Raw genomic sequence first — 10,229 nt, 5'->3', positions numbered from 1 at the left:
CCGCCCCCCTCGCCGCCGGACCCACCGCCGTCGACCGTCGCCAACCCGCCATCCTCGCCGGAGTAGCCGCCACCGCCGGACTCGACTCGCACCCCGAGGTAGCCGCCGGTTTTTCTTATAAAACTGATCGGTTTTTTTTCGAAACCCTAGATCCGTTTTTTTGTTAGATCCAGTTCTATTTTTTTCCCGGTTTAGTCTATTTAGCGGACGTTCGTCTGTACGTTCGTTTTAACGAACGGTTTTCGTCGTTTAGCCGCAGACAGCGAACGTTCATTCGTTAGCCTGTTCGTCCGTTTTTTCATTTTCTCGAATTTTCCGCGGTTATTTCTGATCGCGATTTCTGATCCAATTTTCGTTTTAGTATAACTTTTCGCTCGTTTATTAGAATCAGGCGATTCAAGTGCCTAGAGTTTCGTCTCGAAACCCTCTTTCCATTTAACCAACTCAAACAAGTTTTTTCTACTGTAAAATTTGACTTAGGTCCATATTAGTAAACAAAGCTTGTTTCTTTCGCCGTTTGAGTTTCGTTGCTTCGTTTGATTTGATTCTTTTTGCAAACCGGAGTTCTTAAGTTGAACTTTCTAGTTAGACCTCTTATTTGAGTTTTACCCGTGCATTAGATGAGTGCTTATTGTATGCTTGTTTGTTTGAGATAGAGTACCCGGAGTGTGCCACTTGCTACTTCGAATCTCTAGGTTTCACGGATCGTCAGCAAGGCAAGTAACACTTTGATCATACCTCTTTATTACCCAGTTTTATTGCATTAGATCAATCCTCAAACAATTTCATGATTAGGATCTGATTAACATGTGGGTTTTGGGAAGTAGATGAGGTACAACCTATTACCTGTTTATTATCAAACCTTTGGGAGTTACTTCTACGTTTGCTTATATTGCAATGCTATGCTAGCAGACATGGATTGGGTGAGTGTTTCCATGACATATGTGAGATTGTTTATTTAATGGTTTACTTAAGGTGGCAACTTAAATTCACATCTGGGTGGATTGAGGCACCTCGGGAACCCAGTGTTGCCTGTATTTTTTGGAAATCCCCGGGTATCGTGTGATTCTCCTATGGACCGCCACTGTCGGTGTCAAAACCGGCGGATCTCGGGTAGGGGGTCCCGAACTGTGCGTCTAGGCGGATGGTAACAGGAGACAAGGGACACGATGTTTTTACCCAGGTTCGGGCCCTCTCGATGGAGGTAAAACCCTACTCCTGCTTGATTAATATTCATGATATGGGTAGTACAAGAGTAGATCTACCACGAGATCGGAGTGCCTAAACCCTAGAATCTAGCCTATGATATGATTGTTGTTCGTCCTACGGACTAAAACTCTCCGGTTTATATAGACACCGGAGAGGGCTAGGGTTACACAGAGTCGGTTACAATGGGAGGAGATCTTCATATCGCATCGCCAAGCTTGCCTTCCACGCCAAGGAAAGTCCCATCCGGACACGGGACGGAGTCTTCAATCTTGTATCTTCATAGTTCGGGAGTCCGGCCAAAGGTCTTAGTCCGGCCATCCGGACACCCCCTAATCCAGGACTCCCTCAGTAGCCCCTGAACCAGGCTTCAATGACGACGAGTCCGGCGCGCAAGTTGTCTTCGGCATTGCAAGGCGGGTTCCTCCTCCGAATATTTCATAGAAGATGTTGAATACCAGGATAGTGTCCGGCTCTGCAAAACAAGTTCCACATTCCTTCGTAGAGAGAATAATATTTGTATCAATCGGATCTGCTGACGTATTTCGTGGCGTGACATCATGCCACAACCAGGCTCTTTATTCATTTTATTGTTCCACCCCAGCGCGTTTAGCGAGGCGGTTTCCTTGGCGCGTCTTGTCAAAGCAGAGATCGTGTCCCCTTATTCTGGGATTCTCATCAATACGGGTGTGGGTAACCCAACCACGCCATTAACCGCGACACTTGGGAGATAAGCGAGTTTTATCAGGCCGGTGGGGGGCTCGTAGTTTCGGCCGCCCATATAAGGGGATAAAAATCCGCCTTTTCCATTCACGCCCTCTTCCTCCTCTGCTTATCCGTCCCTGCACACTCGAGCTCCAGCGCCCAAGCCCGCACTTCCTAGCTCAACCTTCTCTAGTTATGTCCGAAGTGGTAGGTAGATGGATGGCTTCCTCCGTCACGGAGGGGCAAATCAAAAAGCTGAGGAAGGCCGGATACTTGTCTGGCGACATCGCGCACCGGCTTCCAGATGAGGGGCAACTCATCCCCACCCCTGGGCCCCATGAGAGGGTTGTTTTTCTTCCCCATTTCCTCTACGGACTAGGTTTTCCTCTTCACCCGTTCGTCCGGGGGCTCATGTTCTACTATGGCCTGGACTTCCACGATCTGGCCCTGAACTTCATCCTCAACATCTCGGCGGTTATCGTCGTGTGCTAGGCCTTCCTCCGCATCCAGCGTCACTTTGGCCTATGGCTAAAGATCTTCAGCATCAAGCCGAAGGTAGTGGGCGGGCGCCAAGCGGAGTGCGGAGGCACCATGGTGGGCAAAAAAGCCAACGTTACATGGCTCGAGGGCGCCTTCGTAGAGACCATCAAAGGGTGGCAATTGGGGTGGTTCTATATCACCGAGCCGCGTGACCCTAAATGGGCAGCGGCCCCCGAATTCCGATCTCATATCCCCACACGGCTCACATCTTGGAAGGAGACGGGCCTGTCATGGGGTAGTTCGGCGGAATTGACTGGCTTCAAACCTGCATCAAAGACCTGATCGGCAGGAAGGTTAAACTCGTCAATGTCGTCCAGGTCATGCTCTTCTGCCGGATTCTCCCGTGTCAACGACGGGCTTTTAGCTTGTGGGAGTTCGACCCGGCCCAGCACCAGACTCTGTCCCGCCTCTTCGACACAATGCATGGGGACGCCTGGAAGGTGCTATTCAAGAGCTCCGAGGTCTCCCCTCCCGTCACTGAGGATCACAGATTCTGCACCGAGCGCCAAGCCAGCGCGGTGAGCTTAATTTTCCCTTTACGGGGTATTTATTTTTCATAGATTTGATTCTATGCGGGATCTAAACTCCCATCTCCTTAACAGGACTGGCAGAAAAAGGCCGGATAGATCAACTGTCCGGCTCCCTTGCCCGAAGACCCAGCGGATGCCCACTTGACGAAGCTGCTGGTCCCGGCACCTCACGTGGTGCCGGAGAAGAAGGCCAAGAAGAAGGCCACGGGGACTCGAAAGAGTTCCCAGCGCCTGGTGGTGTCAGATTCATCACCTGACAGCCCCGAAGCACCCTCCGCCTCTGAGGACGAGGAGGAGGAAGAAGAAGAAGCCTCTCCCCCTCCAACGGGGGAAGGAAAGAAAAGGAAAGCCGCCCCAACTGGGGAGGCCGGAGGGTCCAAGAAAGGGAGAACCCTCCTTCCGGACTACACCTTTGACGCGAAGACGGCGGGGAGGAATGGCCATCCAGGGTCAAGCCCCTGGCAAAATCATAAGCATCCGGTCATCCGAATAACTTATGACGCCCCTCCATTATTTGGCATTTTCTGACACCGAATTTGATCATGTAGTCCGCCCAAGGCCCAACTCGATGATTCAACGAGCGGCTCCTTGGATTCGTCGGATGTGAATAGCGCTTCACTTCCGATGGCCTCCTCCCCTCTCCCTACGGACGATGCCGAGGTGGAGTCCCAAAAGGGACTAAACCAGGAGGAGGTAGTCCTGGAGGCGCCACAAGGCGACCTTCCGGACTCCAGGCCCAAAGGGGGTAAAGCTCCGGAGGGATCTGAGTCCGTCCCCAGGCCGGACACTGCTCCGGAACCATCAGCAGTTCCGGAGTCCGACGGGCGGCGCCTTCGTAAGAAGGGCAAGCCTGCGACGCCGGCGACTTCCGTCCACCCGGAGCCGCCGGACAATTTGCTGGAGGCGCTCAACGGCGCTTCTATCGACGAAGAACACCGCACTGTTATGAGTGCGGTGATTCAGAAGGTTCAGTCCGCCAAGAGCGGGGTGACGGAAGCCTGCACAAGCCTGTTAACGGGCTTTGAGGTATGTGTTCAAAAAACATATATAAAAAATGTTACCGCATAGACAGTAGCCCCTGATGCTTAGTTCGGTGTTCGGAAAGAAAAGCCGAGCTGAGGATCTCAAAAGATATACGCATGAGTCTAATAGAAATATGTTAATATGGGAATGCAGGCCGCGCTGCTGACCTCTGCCGCACTGACTGCGGAGGTCAATGCCTTGAAGGAAAGCCTCGAGCGGTCCGAGAGCGAGCTCGGCCGTGCCAAGAAGCAGCTCGAGGATAAAGAGGGTACATAGTACCTCCTGTAAATGTATATAGAAATACTTGGCTGCATAATAATAACAGGACCAACGTTAATGTTGCAGGAGCCACAACCGAGGTGGCGACCCTGAAAGAGGCGGTTTCGAAGGCCGAAAAGAGTGCGGCCTTGGAGCGCACCGAGCGAGAGAAGCAGGAGGCGCGGGTGACGGAGGTGCGGCAAGAGCTCCAGGCTCTCATGGAAAAACACGAGAGTTTGGAGCGTGACTCGAAGACTCGAGAGTCCGAGCTTGCCTTGGCTCTTGAGAGTGCCAAGACCGCTAAGGCCGAAGCCCAGAAGGCCCTTCAGGAGATCGAGGCGATGAAGAAGATAGCGGCGGGTAAGGCATTCTTTATGCAAAGAAAAAATATAAAAGTTAATTATCTGCTACGTACCCGAATCCGGAGCTCTCCAGGAGCGTTCGCCGATCTGCCCTGTAGTGTGTCTGATGCCGCCGCATACTACCGAGCCGAAGAGGGGAGCTCGACGGAGAAAGTGTTCTGGTCTCAGTATGCTGAGGCCGAACATCCGGTGCCCCTGAGCGACCAGCTGAAGTAGTTGGTCGAGCTCCACAAGGTGGCCGAACAGGCCATGAAGGGCTTCATAGCTCGGCTGTGGCCTGGAGAAGTCATGCCTGGGAGCTACTTCGGTTTGGTGCGGCGGCTGGTGGACGCGTGTCTGTGGATTGAGGTCGTCAAGCGCTCCATTTGTATTGAAGGTGCCCGTTGGGCCCTTGCCCGTGCTAAGGTGCACTGGGGCAAGCTAGACGCGGAGAAGCTGTTGACGGACGCGCCACCATCGGGCAAGGAGTATCATACTCCCGAGATGTATTACAAAGGCTCAAAGGGACCACACGCCACCGCCAGGCTCAAAGGGATCATGAGATTATTTCATGCTCGAAACTTCCGTGTGTAGCCGCAAGCTACTATGGGCTCTAGCATAGTTGATTAAGTTGTGTGAGCTCTTGAAGGGGTAGACTAGCAGATGTAGGGGATGTAGGTTGGTACTGTCTACCCGGAGTAGAGAGTTAATGCTTCTGAAAGACTGTGTCTCGGTCATCCGTTTCTCAAACACCATGTAGTGCGAGAAATCAAGCGGAGGAGATCGAGTCTTGCGGGGAAAAGTGCGCAAACCTCTGCAGAGTGTATAAACTAATCATGGTTAGCCGTGTCCCCGGTTATGGACGTTTTGAGTATCTAGTACTTGGATTATAATGTGAATCTCATCATGTTACCTAATTAAATTTTGTTGGGTTTAATGATGATGCTTAATTGGGATTGAGTTGGAGTACCCTTCTCAATGTTTAACAACCACCATGATAGTTAAATAAAATTTATTCCTTTGCAGTAGGGAAAAATTGGCTTTATGCAAAACTGTAACCATAGAGCTTTACACCAGCCATAATTGCATGTAGTATAGCATTATTCTTTCATTACTCTCTATGTGTTACATTGCCACCATATTCCATGTGTTGACCCGTTTTCGGGCTGCAACGTTCATGTTGCAGACTTTTCAGATGACGAGTAAGGTGCCTTAGGTCGTGATCTTATACTCAGTGATGCCGTTGGAGTTGATGGACTCGCTTATCTTACAAGCTTCCGCTGTTATCGTTATTAGATGGCCTTAAGCCATATTTATTGTAATAAGTTCTATTTTTAGACATCCGATGTAATAAATGTGTGATTGCTACTCTGTTATAAATCCTTCGAGTACTGTGCGTGTCAGCATTACCGATCTAGGGATGACACTAATGCACAGAGATCAGACTGTTTATGGTCTGGTCGCTACACCCCAAGATATTCATGGATAGCCAAAAGCCTAAGCTTGGGGATGCCCCAGGAAGGCATCCCCTCTTTCTTCTTTGTTTATTGGTAACTTTACTTGGAGCTATATTTTTATTCGCCACATGATATGTGTTTTGCTTGGAGCATCGTGTATTATATTAGTCTTTGCTTTTTAGTTTACCATAATCATCCTTGCGGTACACACCTTTTGGGAGAAGCCTATTTGATTAGAATTTGCTAGAATACTCTATGTGCTTCACTTATATCTTTTGAGCTTGATAGTTTTTGCTCTAGTGCTTCACTTATATCTTTTAGAGCACGACGGTGACTTATTTTTGTAGAAATTACTAGTCTCTCATGCTTCACTTATATTATTTTGAGAGTCCTTTAGAATAGCATGGTATTTGCTATGGTTATAAAATTGGTCCTAGAATGGTAGGCATCCAAGTTGGGTATAATAAAAACTATCATAGGAAGTGAATTGGATGCTATGATTAATTCGATACTTGATAATTGTGTTGAGATATGGAGGTAGTGATATTAAAGTCATGCTAGTTGGGTGATTATGAATTTAAAGAATGCTTGTGTTGAAGTTAGCAAGTCCTGTAGCACGCACGCATGGTTAAAGTTGTGTAACAAATTTGAAACATGAAGTGTACCTGGCTTGTGCATCCTTATGAGTGGCGGTCGGGGACGAGCGATGGTCTTTTTCTACCAATCTATCCCCCTAGGAGCATGCGCGTAGTACTTGATTTTTGATGACTTCTAATTTTTTGCAATAAGTATATGAGTTCTTTTGACTAATGTTGAGTCCATGGATTATACACACTTTTACCTTTCCACCATTGCTAGCCTCTTCGGTACCGTGCATTGCCCTTTCTCACCTTGAGAGTTGGTGCAAACTTCGCCGGTGCATCCAAACCCCGTGATAAGATACGCTCTATCACACATAAACCTCCTTTTATCTTCCTCAAAACAGCCACCATACCTACCTATTATGGCATTTCCATAGCCATTCTGAGATATATTGCCATGCGACTTTCCACCGTTTCGTTTATCATCATCATGACATACTTTACTTTTGTCATATTGCCATTGCATGATCATGTAGTTGAAATCGTATTTCTGCCAAAGCCACCATGCATTATTTTTCATACATATCACTCTTGATTCATTGCACCATCCCGGTACACCGCCGGAGGCATTCATAGAGAGTCATATCTTGTTCTAGTTTCGAGTTGTAATTCATATGTTGTAATCAATAGAAGTGTGATGATCATCATTATTAGAGCATTGCCCAAAAAGAAAAAAAAAGGAAAAAAAAAGAAGAAAGGCTAAAAAAAGAAAGGCCCAAAAAAAGGAAAATAAAAAAAAGAAAAAAAAGAAAAAAATAAATAAAAAGGGCAATGTTACTATCTCTTTTTCCACACTTGTGCTTCAAAGTAGCACTTTGTTCTTCATGTAGTGAGTCTCATATATTGTACTACAAAGTAGCACCATGTTTTTCATATAGTGAGTCTCAAAAGTTGTCTTTTTCATACTAGTGGGAATTTTTCATTATAGAACTTGGCTTGTATATTCCTACGATGGGCTTCCTCAAATGCCCTAGGTCTTCGTGAGCAAGCAAGTTGGATGCACACCCACTAGTTTTCTTTTGTTGAGCATTTATCTATAGCTCTAGTGCATCCGTTGCATGGCAATCCCTACTCCTCATGTTGACATCAATTGATGGGCATCTCCATAGCCTGTTGATTATCCTCGTCAATGTGAGACTTTATCCTTTTTTGTCTTCTCCACACAATCCCCATCATCATATTCTATTCCACCCATAGTGCTATATCCATGGCTCACGCTCATGTATTGCGTGAAGGTTGAAAAAGTTTGAGATTATTTAAGTATGAAACAATTGCTTGGCTTGTCATCGGGGGTATAGAAGTTGGGAACATCTTTGTGTGACGAAAATGAAGCATAGCCTAACTATATGATTTTATAGGGATAAACTTTCTTTTGCCATGTTATTTTGAGAAGACGTGATTACTTTGATTAGTATGCTTGAAGTGTTACTATTTCTTTTATCAATATGAACTTTTATTTTGAATCATTTGGATCTGAACATTCAAGCCACAATAAAGAAAATTACATTAAGAATTATGCTAGGTAGCATTCCATATCAAAAATTCTCTTTTTATCATTTACCTACTCAAGGACGAGCAGGAATTAAGCTTGGGGATGCCTGACACGTCTCCAACGTATCTATAATTTTTGATTGTTCCATGCTATTATATTACCCCATTTGGATGTTTATGGGCTTTATTTTACACATTTATATCATTTTTGGGACTAACCTACTAACTGGAGGCCCAGCCCGTATTGCTGTTTTTTTTGCCTATTTCAGTATTTCGAAGAAAAGGAATATCAAACGGAGTCCAAACGGAATGAAACCTTCGGGGGCGTGATTTTGGAACGAACATGATCCAGAGGACTTGGAGTGCAAGTCAAGAAGCAGCCGAGGCCTCCACGAGATAGGACGGCGCCCCCCTATAGGGCGCGCCCCCTGTCTCGTGGGCCCCTGGGGCGACCACCGACGTACTTCTTCCTCCTATATAAGCCTGTGTACCCCGAAAACATCCAGGGAGCCAACGAAACACAATTTCCACCGCCGTAACCTTCTGTATCCGCGAGATCTCATCTTGGAGCCTTCGCCGGCACTCTGCCGGAGGGGGAATCGACCATGGAGGGCTTCTACATCAACATCCTTGCCCCTCCGATGAGTTGTGAGTAGTTTACCACAGACCTACGGGTCCATAATTATTAGCTAGATGGCTTCTTCTCTCTTTTTGGATCTTAATACAATGTTCTCCCCCTCTCTTGCGGAGATCTATTCGATGTAAACTCTTTTTGCGGTGTGTTTGTCGAGATCCGATGAATTGTGGGTTTATGATCAAGTTTATCTATGAATAATATTTGAATCTTCTCTGAATTCTTTTATGCATGATTGAGTTATCTTTGCAAGTCTCTTTGAATTATCAGTTTGGTTTGGCCTACTAGATTGATCTTTCTTGCCATGGGAGAAGTGCTTAGCTTTGGGTTCAATCTTGCGGTGTCCTTTCCCAGTGACAGCAGGGGCAGCAAGGCACGTATTGTATTGTTGCCATCGAGGATAACAAGATGGGGTTTATATCATATTGCTTGAGTTTATCCCACTACATCATGTCATCTTGCTTAATGTGTTACTCTGTTCTTTATGAACTTAATACTCTAGATGCAGGCAGGAGTCGGTCGATGTGCGGAGTAATAGTAGTAGATGCAGGCAGGAGTCGGTCTACTTGTTGCGGACGTGATGCCTATATACATGATCATGCCTAGATAATCTCATAATTATTCGCTTTTCTATCAATTGCTCGACAGTAATTTGTTCACCCACCGTAATACTTATGCTATCTTGAGAGAAGCCTCTAGTGAAACCTATGGCCCCCGGGTCTATCTCTTATCATATTTGCTTCCAATCTACTTTTATTTGCATCTTTACTTTTTTCATCTATATTATAAAATACCAAAAATATATTTATCTTATCATACTATCTCTATTAGATCTCACTTTCGCAAGTGCCCGTGAAGGGATTAACAACCCCTTTATTGCGTTGGTTGCGAGTTCTTTGTTTGTTTGTGTAGGTGCGTGGGACTTTTGAGGAGCCTCCTACTAGATTGATATCTTGGTTCTCAAAAACTGAGGGAAATACTTACGCTACTATTGCTGCATCACCCTTTCCTCTTCAAGGAAAACCAACGCAAGCTCAAGACGTAGCAGTAAGCTTGGTGAAGACAATGATTTGGTAGACCAGTTCCAACTGCTGTCTCAGTTGTACGTCTGGTTGGAGTGGCTGAGTATTTAAACTCGAGGACACCCAGTCCCGGACACACAATCCTCATCGTATTCTCCTTGAGCTAAGGTCACACTGACCTCGCCCAATCACTCGTGGTAAGTCTTCAGGTGACTTCCGAACTTTCACAAACTTGGTCACTTGGTGATCCACGGTTCCTCTTGGATGCTCTAGACCATGACGCCTAACCGCCTGGAAGAAGCACAGTCTTCAAAGGTAACAAGCGTCGGATCCACGCAGGATCAATCTCTTTAGTGATGCTCAATCACTTTGGGTTTGTAG

Source organism: Triticum dicoccoides, chromosome 5B (assembly GCF_002162155.2).
Source record: "Triticum dicoccoides isolate Atlit2015 ecotype Zavitan chromosome 5B, WEW_v2.0, whole genome shotgun sequence".
Lineage (NCBI taxonomy): Eukaryota > Viridiplantae > Streptophyta > Magnoliopsida > Poales > Poaceae > Triticum > Triticum dicoccoides.
Note: the sequence above shows the minus strand (reverse complement) of the source record.